This window comes from Nomascus leucogenys, chromosome 16 (genome assembly GCF_006542625.1).
Source record: "Nomascus leucogenys isolate Asia chromosome 16, Asia_NLE_v1, whole genome shotgun sequence".
NCBI classification, from domain to species: domain Eukaryota; kingdom Metazoa; phylum Chordata; class Mammalia; order Primates; family Hylobatidae; genus Nomascus; species Nomascus leucogenys.
This window is the reverse complement of record NC_044396.1, coordinates 89113632-89121080: the sequence shown is the minus strand read 5'-3', so window position 1 is coordinate 89121080 and position 7449 is coordinate 89113632. Positions and strand designations below refer to the sequence as shown.

Below are 7449 nucleotides of genomic sequence, written 5' to 3'. Positions count from 1 at the left end.
CACTTTTTAGAACATGCTCAGTCCCAACAGTAGATAAAATGCTGGCTCCAGGAGCTCAAACACCTCTTCTGCCTTCCTCACTGCTGAATCTTCTGTGCCACATTGGAGCTACTCAGTAAATGTTTGATGAATCAACTATTCGTGTCTTTGTTGTGGTTTATAGACATCAGAGCAAATCAATATCAATAAATGTAGGGAGTGCTCTAAAGAAGTGGTACAGTATAAGCATATATAATGGTGGGTGGGGAGTCTACTCTGGAGAATCAGAAAGTCTCCTGGTTAACTGAAAGCTGAGGAGACGGACATGAGCAGGGATGCAGGGCAGGGCTACAAACCTACAGTGGTGGACAGGATGTTGAAGTCCTTACTCTTTGAAAAAGCACTTGATAATTGTTAAATATAGTTCACTTGCTTACGGATTAATTAATGAATCCACAAAAACTTGCATATTACTCGGGGTAGCCATGTAACTCAGAAATGCTAATGCGGTGGTCTACAAGAGAGATAGAGACCCCAGCTGTCTATGAGATATCTGTCCAGAGTTCTCTGCTAGTTAAATAACCATACCAAAGGTCAGTGAAATTTCTCCCAATTGTTTCTCTGGACTTTGCCACTGTCATGCTCTCTCCCACAAGCCCATTTCATGGTCTATCTATTTTTATGCCCTTGACTTTCTCTGTGTATTTCCGACCTTGCCTGAACTTTAGGCTTACCCAGCATTCAGCTTACTTGATTTTGACATTCTATGCATGCAACAAAACATCACGTGTACACCATAAATATGTACAAATAGTATGCATCAATAAAAAAGACAAAACACTAAAAAAACTATTATTTTAATAATTACAACATTGGAATAAAACGATCATCCTTAAGGCTTCCTCTGTTATCATAGTGGTGATAAAACAACGGACAACAGAGTGGAGAGGCTTCTGGAAAGTCTTCAACACTTTACAGCAACTTGCAGCTCTCTTTTTCCCACTGCTGAATCACAGGGTTAACCCAACATATTCTGCTTCTCAATTTCCCTTTGGGACCTAGCCTAGTTTTCTCTCATCCATCCATCTTTTCATCCAACCATTCATATTTCCATCTATCTATGCATTTTTTGTTCATCAATCCACTCAAACATTTGTTGATTTTACTAATTTATTCTACAAACATATTTTATACATTTAATGAGCTGGATGTTGATTTAAGTTCTATAGAATCATAAAGAAAATACACAAACTTCACCACAAATACTCATACTCACTTGGAAAGACAGATCAGCAAAAAACAAAAACCAGGCCTGGCACAGTGGCTCACCCCTGTAATCCCAGCACTTTGGGAGGCCGAGGCAGGCGGATCACGAGGTCAGGAGATCCAGACCATCCTGGCTAACACAGTGAAACTCCATCTCTACTAAAAAAATACAAAAAATTAGCCGGGCGTGCTGGCGGGCACCTGTAGTCCCAGCTACTGAGGAGGCTGAGGCAGGAGAATGGTGTGAACCTGGGAGGTGGAGCTTGCAGTTAGTCAAGATCGCGCCACTGCACTCTAGCCTGGGTGACAGAGCAAGACTCCATCTCAAAAAAAAAAAAAAAAAAGGAAAACCAGCAATAAAAAAAAGGAAAACCAGCAATAATTCTGCCTCGGGAAAAATAACCCAAAATTTCTAGTGACATTGCTATTCAAAGACTCTATGATGCAGACATGTACGGCAAATTGGGGGAGAAAGAAAAAAGAGAAAGAGAAGAAGCTGATGAAATAACCAAAGCAATGTACAAGTGTGATCAAGCAACATAGAAATGCTTGTTTATTGTAACCAACTTCACACCATATCCAGGATTGGCAGGAACCAAAGGACACAGGTTCCAACTTGGACCACTTCCTACCAACAAGTTAGTAATAAAGAGAATTAGTTGCTCTAAATCTCAGTTTCCACCTATGTAAGATGGGAACAATAATCTCGACCTTAACATAGTGTTATGCTAATTAAATAAGAGAAAAAGGCATATTAATTCTGTGACCCCATGCTGAAAATCCATGGATAGTCCAGGCAGCATTCTAGAGCATGAATAGGATTCTCTATTATTTGAATGTATAAGACCAGACTTTGCCTGAAACTTACATTCTCTATTGTTATCTGATTTGACCTATAGCATGTTTATGAAAATGTGACAGAAAATGTGACATTATTGTGATTTTTTCAAAAGGACTGATTCTATAATGCACATTGGTAATAGCACAACAAATCTAACATTGGTAAAAGTCAATGGCTTTTTGTGGCTAATAATTCATATAATGTTAGATTACATTCAGATGTGCACACCTTTCCTTCTCAGATCTAATACTTCAATTTATTAATCAAGTTGAAGCTAGCCACATGCAGGAAGCCTTGTATTCAATAATGCGCTTTGTATCTTACAAACTTGGTAATGCACGACCTGTCTCTGAAGGGTGAAACACTTCAGTTCTTTCTTTAATAACTGGGGGATGACGCCTCCCAAATCCATTTCTGACAACTCAGGCATAGTTGATTAAATCGCACATCTCTCCTCCCCCTTACTGTCCAAGAAATGCAGGATGCTCAAACTGAAGAGATGTTGATTAAGATGATGTTGGACAATTAATTATGCACCATGATAACCTCTGACCTGTGCAAGTTCTTTCTGTTTTAATCAGTTCAGACTCCAAATTAACAGATAATTACATTCTTGTGTTTTAATCAAGCCATGGGCAGCGGGGGAAAGACGGTGAAGTACAAATCAAGAAGAGAATTCATGTTGAGCTAATTTTTGTTTTAAAAATGAAAGGTTTGAAAGGATAATTACTTCAATTATTTTACTTTCTTTTATACGTAGAACTCTCTTCAAACAGAAGTCTTTGTGTTACAGCACAGTCTCCGAGATAGAATATGTGTTTGGGTAAAAAACAAAAACCTACCAAATGTGTATCAGATAGCAGGAAGTATAGATCATGTGTGCAGTTGAATCAGTGAAAATGTGTAAAATATGCCAAATGCATACCTAAAAGAGGCCATCCTACTCTTTTGAAGCACATACAAAATTGAAAAACAAAAACAAAGAGAGTCAGAATTTAGAATGTTCTAATCAATAAATTGACATAAAATTGATGTACAGAAGAAAAGCCTGGCAGAAATATATTATTCCCAGTTTTATATTAACAGTAAAATTAGCAAATTAATAGTAAAATCAGGGGTGGAAGCTCATATAGACAATTTTCAATTAATTCATGATGTATCTGCTTTATAGAGTAGTATGTACTCATTTTTAAAAAGACAAATAATATATTTTATCAGAACACAAAAGTTTATATACTGTACAATCAAAGCTTTGCAAAAAAAATTCATGGACAAGAAAATGATTGGATAAATATCTGCAAAGTCCTTGTCTCTGAGTAGTGAGATTATAGATATTATTTTCTCCTTTTGTTTTTATATATCACAATAAGAATCTATGCTTCTCAGGGAACTCATTTTAAATAATAATTTTAGAAACAACTGATTTATTCTTTTTTTCTAGGAAGATTGACATGTAAGCCTTTTGGCCAAAGTAGAAACTGTAGCATCATGAAACGAAGCTTCATGTCACAGGCCTATCCTGATTGGTTTATTACCAGTGAATTTTTGGAATTTTTTTATTGAGAAGAAATGTGAGTTCATTTTCCTGGCTAGGAAGGAGAGAATGCTGGAGTACAATTTTAGTGTCTGCCATAGACCGGGAAGGAATCCCAGCAGCCTCTTGTGTGTTTGCTGAACCTGATGGTGGTCAAGGGTAGTCATCTGAATTCACAAGTGCTAGTCTAGTTTCTCAACTAGCTAGGAGGCCGGGAAGTTTCAAAGTCCTCATTTCTCCTAGTGTTTATCATTGACATTGCCTAGGAAACTGTCGGAAATGCATAATCTCAGGCCTGAAACAAGGTATTTGATTCAGAATTGGCATTTTAATTAGATCCCCCAGGTGGTTTGAAAGAATACTAACGTTTGAGAAACTCTGCTCTAGCCCAGCAGTTCATCTTCTGTAAAAGAGATTCCTAGCATCAAACTCCTAGTGTGGTTTTCAGAGATAAATGAAGTAATGCACATGAAAAACTTGCAATGCCTGATTATAGTAAACAGTAGATAATCACAGACATTATATTACTATCAAATTTCTCTAATATTTTCTGATACTTCATATACAAGTATATTGAGATTCCACCAAAACCATAAAAGTTCATTGGTATTTGCATTCTAAACTCAGAAGTAAACAAACTCTACCTCCTAAAACATTTACATCAACATCAAATTCCACATAGTGAACACTGATGAGCCCAAGATCTCAAAGAACTCAGATTCATTAAGCAAAGATGCAATCACGTTAGGTTGATGAAGGATGACTAGGGACTTAGGTATTTGCAATCATTCTGATGAGAACTGAAATAAGGGAGTTCATCGACAGCAAATCCAATTCCCCAGAGTCCCAGTTCCCCAAACGTTCTAACAAATTCGAGGGTTTTTTTTAATTTTAAAAAGTATCTGTATTACAAATTGGAAAAATATGGAACACTTCACAAATTTGCGTGTCATCCTTGTGCTGGGGCCATGCTAATCTTCTCTGTGTCGTTCCAATTTTAGTATATGTGCTGCCAAAGCGAGCACAAATTTGAGTTTTTATTAACATTTACAGACTTTTCCCCCACCTTTCCAAACATTTTTATCTCATCCATTCTTTTTGTTCATAGCCCATGACATTTAAACTGCAGAATTTTTGGCAAATTTTGCATCAGGGATTTAACAGAGAGAAACAATACAAGGCAGAAATAAAGGAGGATGAAGTCACTTATAACAATACGTAATCATGCATTTATTTCTTAATTTCATCCATACTTAGTTTACATGTGTTATATGTGAGAAAAAATAGAGAGGAAATGAAAGGGGGAAACATAGGTTAACAAATATATAACACGATTAGTGCTTATATAAAAAGAAGTGATCTCTTTTTGTGAAAAAAGTGGCTAAGGAGTATCCTTTGAAGAGAAAACTATCATATGAGAACCATTAGGATAATTATTTTATTTTTAGTCAGTTTATTAAGGCCCCAGGAGTATAAACCTGCTGAATTTTCTCTCCCTTCTTTAACATACCATATAAAATGATTTTTCTCATCTGTCTCTGCTCAAGGACGTTTATTTCTTTTCCATCTTGTTCTATGCACATGTCATTTTCTTCTCTGCAGTCAGAGTAGGATGCTGACCTAATGCATTCAGCAGGGGCAGGAAGGGCGGCAGAGAGATGTATTGCTCTCTGTGCCTTAATATCCTGGCTGAGCACACACCGTTAGGTACACAGCCACACATTTGGTTGACAGAGGGGCCTGTGACCTGTGCGACAGGGATTAATAGGCATCTATTCTCGGCATCTTACCTTAGTAAACCTCAGGTCACCTTTGTTGTTTGGAGATACTCCCTTATTTCCCCACCTGTGCTTGAAAACCCTCTTTTTTTGCCTTCAGGGCCACTGACTCACCCTGATTGTCCTTCCTTCAAAGTGAATAATCAGAGTGAGGACAGGGTTATAATAAATGGAGAGTTGTTGCTTTCTGAAAAGCAGAAAATATTATGCTTAAGTTAAATATGAGTCAAGATCTTTACTGTAAAAGCTAGTGTTTTTATACTCCAGGATGCAACACTGCTTTGAATCTCTGGCCATTGGTTTTCTCTTCCATAAAGAGAAGAAACTGAATATAATCAGTCTTGTGAATAAATTCATTTCTAATCAAACTCAAGAGTCTCTAAGTGGCATCTATGTTACATTCTAGAAGTCGTTTGAATTCAACTGTGATGTTTTTTTGCTTTTGATTCTCAGGTACTGAATGTGCCTTTAAGATTTTCTACAGTAAATTAGAAAGTTCATATCCTGTGTTTTAAAAGTAGCTTCAAGCTAGAAACAGATCACCTTTCGGAATTAAATCATTGTAGCTTTAGATCCTCGATTGATGTCACTATTTCCTGTGTGTGCTTCTGTTTCAGGACTCTAATTTCTTCTCACAAATCCCATTCTTGCCCTTGGCGACCTGTAAGGTGGCACTAAAGAGTTGCCTGTTGTATCAACCAGGACACTTTCTGTTACAAATAACAGAAGATCCCATCGAAATTGGCTTATATAAAATAAAATAGAATTTACTGGTTCTCATTATTAAGGAATTCTGGTGGCAGACATAGCTTCAGGCATGACTGGATACAATTGCTCAAGGGATGTTATGTGTACCTTGTTCATTTCTCTGATGTTGCTACTGATTGCACTGTGCCCACTGAAAATTCAGATGTTGAAACCCAAACCCCCAGTGTGACCATCTTTGGAGAAAGGGCTTTCAAGATGGTGAAATGAGATCATAAGGATGTGGTCCTAATCCGACAGGATTGGTACCCTTACAAGAAGAGTGAGCTTTCACAGAGGAAGTCCACGTGATGACACAGTCAGAAGCCTGTAAGCCAGAAAGAGCACCTTCATCAGAACAGGACCCTGCTGACACCCTGATCTCTGGACTTCCAGCCTCCAGAACCCTAAGAAAATAAATTCCCGTTGTTTCAGCCACCCAGTTTATGGTAGTTTCTTATGGCAGCCCAAGTGGAGTAACGCAGCTTTTCACTGTGGTTTGCTCTTTGTGATAGGTTAAAGTTAGCTATAAATTCTTTGCTACCACTCCCATGGAGAGGTAGTATACAGTTTCTGCTCTCTTGAACTCAGACTGGCCTTAGTGTCTTGCTAGGCCAATAGAATTTAAGAAATGTGATGTTCTGAGATTTTTAAGGATAGGTTATAAGAAGCCTTGTCGTTTTCTAGCAGGTTCTCCTAGAATCCTCACTGTAGGGGAAGTTAGCCATGACGTATGAAGTAAATTATCCTGGGTTAGAGAGAAACACAAATGAATTTGGAGGTGTAGCTAGTGGAGAGAATTAGGTTAAATATTTTGATCATGTGTCAGGTATTATGTAGTCCTTAATGAATAATAATGGGAAATAAGTAATGTTGGTTGAGGGCTCAATGTGTGTCAGGTACATAAGTGATTTACATAAATATTTTAATATATATGGATTCAAATACCTACTTAATAATACATGTTGTACATTAAATACATGTACATATATTTAAAGAATATATAAACATGTATTATTTAATATATTAAAATCTATATTAATTTATATATATGTGTATATATATATGTATATATATACACATATATATGTGTATATATACGTGTATATATATATATATGTGTATATATATATATAGCTGCAGAAAGTCTATTAGATAAAACCAGTATTGTGCTTAGTTCAAAGATAGGGAAACTGACCCTTAAAGGTTAACTAACTCGACCATGGTCGTTCAAGTGTTAAATGGCAGAAAGGGGATCTGGCTGACATGAATCCTAGTTCTCAACCACTATACAATTCTTTTTGTTC

General features: G+C 36.9%; 1 non-coding gene across 1 annotated transcript; it reads right to left on the bottom strand.

The window, feature by feature from the left end:
* Window positions 1-4538: 4538 nt before the first annotated feature.
* LOC115830768 lies at window positions 4539-4645 on the bottom strand. Its single transcript, XR_004026307.1, has one exon. It is a non-coding gene; the product is annotated as a U6 spliceosomal RNA (small nuclear RNA).
* Between the last annotated feature and the right edge of the window lie 2804 nt (window positions 4646-7449).